The following is a 10067-nucleotide window of genomic DNA, read 5'->3' as shown; positions in this document are numbered from 1 at the left end:
CAAGTTATGAGAGTTTGCCTACTTTGGTCTGATATAGTGGTGCACGCCTTTAATCCCAGTACTGAGGAGGCAGAGGCAGGAGGATTTACAGAGTGAGTTCCAAGCCAGACTGGTCTACACACATCAAATTCTAGCCAGACCCCATTGAAAGCCTGTCTCGAATAAAGTGGGGGAGGGGAGTAAAAAAAGAAAAACAACCCAGAGAGTGAGAAAGTGCTTTCTGCTTACTGCCCCTCCTCCATAGGAAATCAAAAGCCACCAAATGGTCCCAGGAAGGATACTTTGCAATTCCAGAGTAGGGCAGAGTTGTTCAATTTTAATTATACATCCACAAATTCTCCAAATTAGTGAGCTTTGTCTCGATTGGAGTTTTGTCCTTCCCGTGCTGGGTGGTGATGATTGATTGACTGACCGTCTAATGGGCTTCATTGGTCTCTCTTGCAACTCAAAATCTGTCCAAAGAATGTCCATCCTGTGGAGAGAATAGAGGAGGGGTCTTTGCTGCAGTGACAGAAGAGAGATAATGCGGGAGCAGAGAGAGATACAGGGGTGCCAGATGGGGGGCAGGGCTCCATGCCTCACACCAGAGCTGGCCCATAAATCCTAGGGTCAGCTCTTCATTGTGCCCTGGACTGCCTTGGCTATGTGACTGCCCTAAGGGCACAAATGCCCAGATCCAGAAGTCCTGAGGCCCTGACCTAAGTCAGGGGGAGCAAGGCCTGCTTAGCCCCTGGAGTGCCAGCCGGGGAGTGAGAGAGGAGAATGGGAGCCACAGTGGGTAAAAGGCAAGAGGCAGGAAACGGGAGGGGACCCTTGCCAGGCAGACCAGGTCTAGAGCTGCCTCATAGCTCCCTGGCTGAGAACACACCCCGCTTCCACCAGGGCTGTCCATACCTGAAAGAGAATCCCACGACATAGGTCCCACCATTTCAGGGGCTCCTGTCTCCCTCAGCGAAGACGTGAACGGCAGGCCTTGTCTAGGAGAGGTGTCTCCCCAGCCCTTCCTGTTTTGTGTGAATGGAGTCTGTGCTGTTAAGAGCCCCCAGGTTCCAGCATCCTCTCATCTACCGCCCTCCTACCCCCAACCAGAATCCACACTCCAGAGAACCCCACCCCACCCCCAAGGAGGTCAGACTGGCCTGTTACCACTGGAACTTGGACCACAATGGCCAGTCACTGAGCAGACAAGGGAGCGACTGCTGGGCTTACAATGGCTGTGCCCTCCAACAGTGCTGGAACCCACAGAAGACCACTTTCAGGGCCCCCAAGAATCTGGCCTTAGTTCTTCCCACTGTCTGTGGGGTTCTCAGGTCTATACAGATAGGAACTGGGCATTTCCCTAGGCCTCACTGACAGGTCACAAATCACCACGTGGCCAGAAAACAACAAAAACCTAACCATAGGCATTCCTGACCCAAATGGCCAGGATGGCAGGCTCAGCCCAGAGTGCTGGGGTTCCCTTGGCCAGCAAAGGCCCAATCTCATTTTAGTTGAAACTCTACCAAGGAATTTCCTAAACTGGGGGAAAGCGTTTTCCAGAAAAGAGGAGGGGTCAGAGAGTGGCAGAAGGGGACCTCTGACCCTGCCTGGAGGAATGTGACAAGGAAGAATCTGGGCCTGGGACAGGGAGAACAGGGTTGGCCTCTCCCTGTGAACAGCCCCTGTGGGCCTTGGCCTGTTTGTTTTTCTGTCTGACTGTTTGCTGGCTGGGGGTGGGAGAGATAAGGATGTGAAAACAGCCTTAAAATAACCCACAGTTCCTTAGGCAATGGCAGAGTGGACCCTGAGTCTCACTTTGGGGCTTGTCTGTTGCTGCAGAAGGGAGTAGGATTATGAGGCTGTGGGCTGTCTGCGTGGCCCTCCGCCTGGCTGCAAGGCTGGCCTGTCACACACCCCAGCTCATTCCCTTGTGTGTTCTCCTGAGCAGGCTCTGAATTCTGTCTTCTCAGACACAAGCGAGGATAAATAATCCTGTGGCTAGAGTTAAGATTTGGGGCCCGGAGGAAGGCTCAGAACTGTGTAAATCTCCCCACTCCCTAGCTGTTAGACTCCCCAATTGACTTGTGGGCGCCTCCTCCTTCTTCCCAGCCCAGTCTTATCTGCTGAAAGGTTTCATTTCGAACTCAAGCCCCTCAGCCTGCTGGGGCTCCTTGCCTGCTATAGGAACTGGCATGTGCAGTCATGTGGTCCCCAAGGGTCACTTTCTCCGTCCTACAGGTCCCAGCACCTCTTTCAAAGTCTCTCTTTGCTCATTCAGGGCCAGACTATGGAAATAGGTAAAAACCAATCTAAAATTACCCCAGCACTAGACTTGGGAATCTGTGCCTCTTTCTACCTCTCCAGAGAGGAACGTTTGTGTTGAGCCAACAGCCTCCCAGCTCATTGCCCTGGATTTGAGCTTGCTCTGCTCCAGGCTCCCAGCACAGCTCTGGGAACTGGTCCCTGAGCAAAGCCTTCTCCATATGCAACAGGACAAACCAGTTCCTTAGCCTCGGCCCTGAGGTGTCAGTCCTCCAAGGATTATTGAATTTCTTTTTTTTTTCCTTTTTTTAGGTTCATTTCGTGTGTATGGATATTGTGATAGTTTGAATGTAATTGGGAGTGGCACTATTAGGAGGTGTGGCATGCTGGAGTGGGTGTGGTCTTGTTGGAGGAAGTGTGTCACTAAGCGGGCAGACTTTGAGGTCTCACATGTGCTCAAGACACTGCCCCTTAACACAGTCCACTTCCTGTTGCCGTCTGACAAAGATGGCCAGCATCACGTCTGCCCGAATGCTGCCAATGCTCCCTGCCACAGTGACAATAGACTGAACCTCAAAACTGTAAGCCGCCACAACAAAATGCTTTCTTTCCTTTCACTATGAGTCCATGGTGTCTCTTCAGAGCAACAGAAACCCTAACTAAGACAGTTATTTTGCCTGTATGTGTGTATATCTGTGACATGCATGCCTGGGGCCTACATAGACCAGAAGAAGGCTTTGGATCTCCTGGAACTGAAGCTATGAATGTCTGTGAGTTACCATCTACGTGCCATGGACCGAATCCGAGTCCTCTGCAAGACAAACAAAGCGCTCCTCACACGGAGGCCCCACAGTCCCGAATACATGAACTTTGAGAGGGGTTTGGGGGCTACACATTTAGTCATCAGGTGGAATTGGAAGGGGCACCTTTGAAAGAGTGACTTTTTTCCTGTTTTGTTTTGCTTTTTAAATTCAAAAATATTTTTAAATTTTTAATATTTTATCTCTCTGTGTGTGTGTGTGTGTGTGTGTGTGTGTGTGTGTGTGTGTGCTATCTCTCGCCGTGGAAGTCAGAAGACACCCTTTGGGAATCGGTTCTCACCTTCTACCATGTGGACCTGACTGAACTTGGGTTCAGCTCTGTCTGCTGAGCCGTCATCTCACTCACCCTCCAACCAGACTTCAAACATTTCTCAAATGTGGACAGCATTTGCCATCCCCAACAGTGTGAACATCAAGATGAGAGGGCACACTGCAGGCGTCGGCTGTGTGGGCGACCGTTTTCTGCCACTGTAAACACAGTGAGTCTCCCTTTCTCCAAGAATGGGGAAGGACACTGGGGAAGAGGACGTTCACTGCCATGAGTTCTGGCGCATTGCGGGGAAACTTAGATGGTCGTCTTCCGGCCAAGCGTCTGCCGGTTCATATTGCTGGCACATTCACTGTGACTGTGGGAGGTGCAGCTTCCTGTAAGGTTGACGTGACTGAAACGAGAAATAAAGCATATGCAGATTTCTGCAGAAATTATGATTCCATGTAAGATTTCTAAGACACGAGGAAGCTGGTACCATTCAGAGCACATGATTTCAGAACGTAAAGAATTCTTGGGATTGCACTCCACAGATGTTCACTGCTGACCTGTGTTCCTGAACTATGAAACATGCGTGTGTGTGCTGAGGAGCGGTTCCTCCCAAGAAACAGTTAGCAATTATATGGACCAAAAAATATGAGATAAAGTCAGGGCTGTCACCGCTTTCCAGCCCGTGACCCCACGAGTAGGTTATGTTCTTACATTTTCCTTTAGAGTCACATCACACAGGCTAGCCTCAAACTCCTTAGGTATCTGAAGCTGCCCTTGAATTTCTGAGCATCCTCCTGCCTTCCAGGAGCTGAGACTACAGGTGTGAGCCACCACGCCTGGCAGTGGTCCTCTAGTGACCGCCTGGCCCTTTCCGTCTCCCTCCACTCCATCTTCTAGCTTAGGGCTGAAACTAAGCCTGGAAGTTGATGTTTCCACAGCGTCACTGGTATGGACTGACTCATTTTCACTCCCTCTTTCACTGGGTAGGTGTTCCCAAGCACTGACTCTGTGTTCAACACAAGATTCTTAACCCTCAGACAGAGGAAGGACATGCAATGCCTGTGTAAAATTAACCCTGTAGGGCCCCTGAGTTTAGTGTTCTACATTGGGAAGAGGAGTAGGGTTGCAGCTCGGCAGAGGGAGCTCACACTGGGGCCTCCTGAGGCCCAAGCAGAGGTAGCTTTATTTACTTTTATTGTCTTAATTACATATATTTGTTTGTTTGGTTTGGTTGGTTGGTTGATTATTGAGATAGGGAGAGGGAGAGAGAAAGGTGTGTGTGTGTGTGTGTGTGTGTGTGTGTGTGTGTGTGGTGTTTCTACCAGAGCACACTTATAGACGTCAGTGCACAACGTTTGAGAGCTGATTCTCTCTTCCATGTGAATCCTGGAGATCCAGTTCAGGTCCTCGGGCTTGGTGACATGTGCCTTTACCTGCCGAACCACCTCACCAGCCAAGGCTTTCTTCTTCTGTCACTGCGAAGCTTGTCTGGTCCTCCTCCTTCCCCAACTTGGGTGGCAGAAGTTTGGCTGGTGTGGACCAAGTTTGTTCTGGTGTGGCAGAACACCTTCGGCATTTAGTAAGAAGAAGAATGGCAGGGACTCCTGCACCTGAAGTTAGACAAGCGGCGTGAGAGGGAACACTGGGCTTTGTGAACTGTCAGTCAGGTGGACTGGTTTGACTGGAATTGACTGGTTTACTGCAATGTGGCTGGAGAGGGAGTGGGACAGCGCCAGGCATAGGGATGCCCTGGGGGCTGCATTAGTCAGCTCTTCAGCCAGCCCTGCTGTCAGTCACTCGAGACTCCGCCTTATAACAGACCTCTGCTTCCTCACTTCCGGTCCCGTACCATCTGTGAGGGGACAGAGACACAGCTACACACTGTCATCCTCAGTGACCCAAAAGAGTCCCTTAACCTATTAGGGACTTCAACTTGGGCAAACACAGGCCCGTGGCTTTATCACGGGATTAGCCAACATAAAGCAGGGTTGGAGAATTTATGTAACATAGAAAGGGACTGTAGAGACAACTTGTTGGTTAAGGCTCCCAAGTGTAGTCAGACTTTCTAGTCAGTCACCAACCCCCAAATAATGTCATAGAGACTTGTTAATTAGGAAAGCTTGGTCTTTAGCTCAGGCTTGTTCCCAACTAGCTGTTATAACTTAAATAACCTGGTTCTATTCATCTACATTCTACCATGGCTTCTACCTCTCCTGCTCTGTACATCTGACTTGCTCCACATCTCGCTGGTGTCTTCCACCTCTCTTCTTCCCAGAGTTCTTCTCTCTCTCCGGAAGTCCCACCTATCCTCTCCTTCCTAGCTATTGGCCATTCAGTTCTTTATTAAACCAATCCGAAGGCAATTTAGGCAAAGTCATATCTTTACCGTGAACAAAAAGAAAATCCCACAACACACAACTTTCTGTAACTCCAGTTCCAGGGGGATCTAACGCCCCTTTCTGGCCTCTGCAAGAACTACACATCACATGTGCGGCACATACACACGCATGCAGGGAAAACACTCATAGCACACAAAATATAATTAATGAATAAATTCATAAAAGACATAACAGAAAAGCACTCAGGGAGGAAAACTAAAGTACACCCCAACAGTATGCGTGTGGGTTTCTCAGAGAAGACCACCCCTTCCCTCCACCCCTCTACCCCTAGACAAATTTGGTTTTTTATATTTTGTTTGTTTTGTTTTTCATGACAGGGTTTCTCTGTGTAACATTCTTAGTTGTCCTGGAACTTACCTGTAGACCAGGCTGGCCTTGAACTCACAGAGATCCGTCTGACTCTACCTCCCAAGTGCTGGGATTAAAGAAGGTGTTCATCTGTGCATCACCAGGCAAAAATAAATAAATAAATAAATAAATAAATCCTCTTCTGAGCATAGATTAAATCTCCTTGTCTCTACCCTTGCATTAGTCAGATGGTGTGAAACGGACACTTCTCCTCAGGTGCTTCTCTTTGCAGCTGTCTTTTTTCTCTCAGTGAAGTATCTTGGTGATTCACCCAGCAGGGAAGAAATGGAGACAGTCACGTAGTGGCTTGCACTCGCAATGGCCGGTTTATCTTTACTGGACCGGGGTTTCCACTGTGTGTGTCTGCCACAGCAGCTGAGTTTCCTCTGTGTGTGTCTGCCACAGCAGAGTCCTTTTTCTTCTTATTCTCCTTCTCCCTCCCCTCTCCTTTTTTGAGACAGGGTCTCATTCTATACCCTCGCTCCTCACGTCCCAGCTCAGCCTGGTCATGTCCACTCAGGACTCTCCCAGATGGCCCTGCCTCTGGCTGTGCTCCCCTTTTTTCTGTAGTAACTTTCCCCGCCACACCCAGGAGCAGTCGTAGAAGTCTCCACGGCTTCCCTGCTGGGTGAATCACCAAGTTTCTTCACTGAGGGAATTAACACAGCTGCAAAGAGAAGCACCTGAGGAGAAGTGTCCGGTCTGTCTCACACCATCTGACTTTTGTAAAAATAGAGACAAGGAGATTTAATCTATGATCAGTCCCTTTTTATTCCTTTTTTTTCATTCAACCTACATTCACACACACAAAATTAAAGCTTATATAATTTTAATAAATTTTTAATTTTTTTCTTTAATGATTTTTTGTTGGTTTTTGGTTTAGGGGGATTGTTTTATTTTGCTTTTGTTTTTTGGGAGGGTTTTGTTTTGTTTTGTTTGTAGTGCTGGAGATTAAACCTAGATCCTTACATCTGAACTGAGCAGGTCCTCTTATCTGAACCTAGTAGGTCCTCACATCTGAACCTAGTAGGTCCTCACATCTGAACCTAGTAGGTCCTCACATCTGAACCTAGTAGGTCCTCACATATAAACCAGTAGGTCCTCACATCTGAACCTAGTAGGTCCTCGAATCTGAACCTAGTAGATCCTCACATATGAAGCTAGAAGGCCCTCACATCTGAACCTACTAGGTCCTCACATATGAAGCTAGCAGGTCCTCGCATCTGAACCTAGTAGGTCCTCACATCTGAACCTCGTAGGTCCTCACATCTGAACCTAGTAGATCCTCACATATGAACCTAGTAGGTCCTCACATCTGAACCTCGTAGGTCCTCACATCTGAACCTAGTAGGTCCTCACATATGAACCTAGTAGGTCCTCACATCTGAACCTCGTAGGTCCTCACATCTGAACCTAGTAGGTCCTCACATATGAACCTAGTAGGTCTTCACATATGAACCTCGTAGGTCCTCACATCTGAACCTAGCAGGTCCTCCTCACTCATGCTAGTCAAGCACTTTACCACTGAGCAGTATCCAGCCATGTCTTGTTTGCTTTTGTTTTAAGACGGGCTCTCATGTTCTGCCTCTCCTCCAGAGTGCCAGGATTACAGTGTGCATTCCACTGCCTGTTGTATGTGATCCTAGGAAGTATCAATCCCAGAGCTCTGACACTAGACCATCGCACAGCAGACAGAGCCGCATCCACAGCCTTCATCCGAGACTCTGAGTAGAGACGTGCCCTCTTTCCCTAGGGGGTAGATGCCAGCAGTGAAAATTGCTAGTCACATGTTAGATGTGGCCGTCCATGGGTGAGAAGCTTCGGCTGCATTTTCAAAAGGGTTTTACTGCCTTAAGAGTCATCTGCAGCAGAGATCCTGCAGCTCCTGCTCCCGCCAGTGCTCGCTGGGGTTGCTCTCTTGTAGGTGAGTGGCTCCAGTGAGACTATGAGGTGGCAATTGTCCAAGTCAGTGTGCTGCACCAGGGCTTTCTCTCTCTCTCTCTCTCTCTCTCTCTCTCTCTCTCTCTCTCCCCCCCTNCACACACACACACACACACACACACACACACACACACTCCCCCACCCAGGTCAGGTATCCCAGACTGGCCTCAAGCTTACTGAGTAGTACAGATGACCCCGAACTTCTGACTCTCCTGCCTCCACCTCTGTGCTGGGATTGCAACGTAAACCCCACACCCAGTTTATGCAGCACTGGGGCTCCACCGCAGGACAGCATGCAAGTCCTCTCCAGTCCAGTTCTCTTCTGTCCGGCAGCCTCCCTGTTTCAAGGTGCCTCTCCTGGGGCCGCTGCTCCCAGTTCCCCTTGTCAGTGGCTCACTTGCCAGTAGGAGGCTCTGGCAGGAGAGTGGAGGGCAGGAGTAAGAAAAAAGCCAGGCCACCTCTAACCCTTCCAGCCACAGTTCCTGCACACAGACGTCCTCAGCAACTAAATGTCATCCCTGAGTTGCCACTGCCATCCATGCCCTTGTAACCACCATCAGGATTCTGAATTTGCTGCTTCTTATACTTGGGGACACACACACACACACATACACCATGCCTACTTGAATCCTCAGACTTTGATCAGTTGCCACTTTCTCAATGATGCCCCCACCCCCGCCTGGACCCGATTTGAAATTAGCCACCAGGCACTAGGTGATTCTTTTTCCTGTTCTAGTTTCCTCCTGTAGCAATTACCATGTTCCTTCATAGTTTTCATTGTCTGTTCATCCGTTTGTTTGTTTTTGAGTCCGGGTTTCTCTGTGTAGCCCCGTCTGTCTGGGAACTTGCTCTATATACCAGGCTGGCCTCAAACTCAGAGATCCAATGTCTCTGCCTCCTGAGTGCTGGGATTAAAGGCGAATGCCAACACTGCCCAGCATGTTTTCAGTTTTTAGAGTGAGGTCTCATGTAGCTCAGGTTGACCCTCAACTTGCCAGGCAGCCCAGGGTGACTTTGAACTCCTGACTCAGCTGCCTCCACCTTCTCAGTGCTGGGATCCAATGCCAGACACATACCACCAGGGCTCTGCTGTCTGTTTTGTATTGCTGCATCTTCACTGACCAGTGGCCAGTACAGAGAAGAGAAAATAAGGTGAGTGACTCTATAGGCCATGTCTAAGAGGAGAAAGCCCCAGGTACCCCAGGAGGAGCACCGGAGTTAGGATTCTGCAAACCTTGTCAGTCCTAACTGATAACTGGGAGAAATCCTTCATCCTGAACTCAAACATCCCTCTTCTCAAAGCCATATCCCTGGAAGAGGTGAGACACTCACATGCTCAGGACCTCCCATGTTGAGTGAGGCACCCTGACCCCTATTCGGAGGCCCCAAAGCTGCTCCTGAATTCAGCTGTCAAAGTACACATTTGGACACAAAAGCCCTTCTAGATTAAAGTAGGTCTTTCATCGGGAGTGGGTGGGATCAGAGGTCAAGATGGTGCTAGCCCGTATTTTAAAAAATGAATCTTGACCCCTACCTCACAGCGTACACAAACATAGACTCCAGATGGATTGGAGTTTCAAGCGGGACAATGAAGCAGTTGCACTTTTAAGATGAAACAGAGAATATCTGTGAGGCTTTTGGTCTGGCAACCGTCTTCTGTGTTCTGTTTTTAAAGAAAACACAAAAGAATTACAGGACAGAGCTGCTAAGTTGGCCAACGCGACAATTAAAATTTCTCTTCATCAAAAGATACATAGGGGGGGGGAGACAGACCAGAAGATGGAAATGGTATTAGTAACTATAAACCCAATGAGGACTCGAACCCAGGAGACAGGTGACACAGAGATAGACAGATCCTATCTGTCAATGGGTGTGGTGGTGCAAGTCTTTAGTCCCAGCATGTGGGAGGCAGACCTCTGTGAGTTCAAGGCCAGCCTGGTCTACACAGTGAGTTCCAGAAAAATAAAAAGAGAGAAAGGAAGGAAGGAAGGAAGGAAGGAAGGAAGGAAGGAAGGAAGGAAGGAAGGAAGGAAAGAAAGAAAGAGAGAAAGAAAGAAA

The 10067-nt window shown here is 49.0% G+C and overlaps 1 long non-coding RNA gene across 2 annotated transcripts; it reads right to left on the bottom strand.

Annotated features, from left to right (window-relative positions):
* Nucleotides 1–393: 393 nt before the first annotated feature.
* On the bottom strand, nt 394–6580 carry LOC126488940 (uncharacterized). 2 transcript variants are annotated; one of them, XR_007588822.1, is made up of 4 exons: nt 6078–6580; nt 3409–4931; nt 895–1004; nt 394–472 (listed from the first exon to the last, which is right to left on the bottom strand). It is a non-coding gene; the product is annotated as an uncharacterized lncRNA (long non-coding RNA). The 2 variants fall into 2 exon arrangements; XR_007588823.1 differs by lacking the exon at nt 895–1004 and having other exon boundaries at nt 398–472; nt 3343–4931.
* Between the last annotated feature and the right edge of the window lie 3487 nt (nt 6581–10067).

Source organism: Alexandromys fortis, unplaced genomic scaffold, assembly GCF_014885135.2.
Source record: "Alexandromys fortis isolate MF-2015 unplaced genomic scaffold, M_Fortis_MF-2015_v1.1 scaffold_212, whole genome shotgun sequence".
NCBI classification, from domain to species: Eukaryota; Metazoa; Chordata; class Mammalia; order Rodentia; family Cricetidae; genus Alexandromys; species Alexandromys fortis.
Note: the sequence above shows the minus strand (reverse complement) of the source record. Positions and strands in the feature narration are given on the sequence as shown.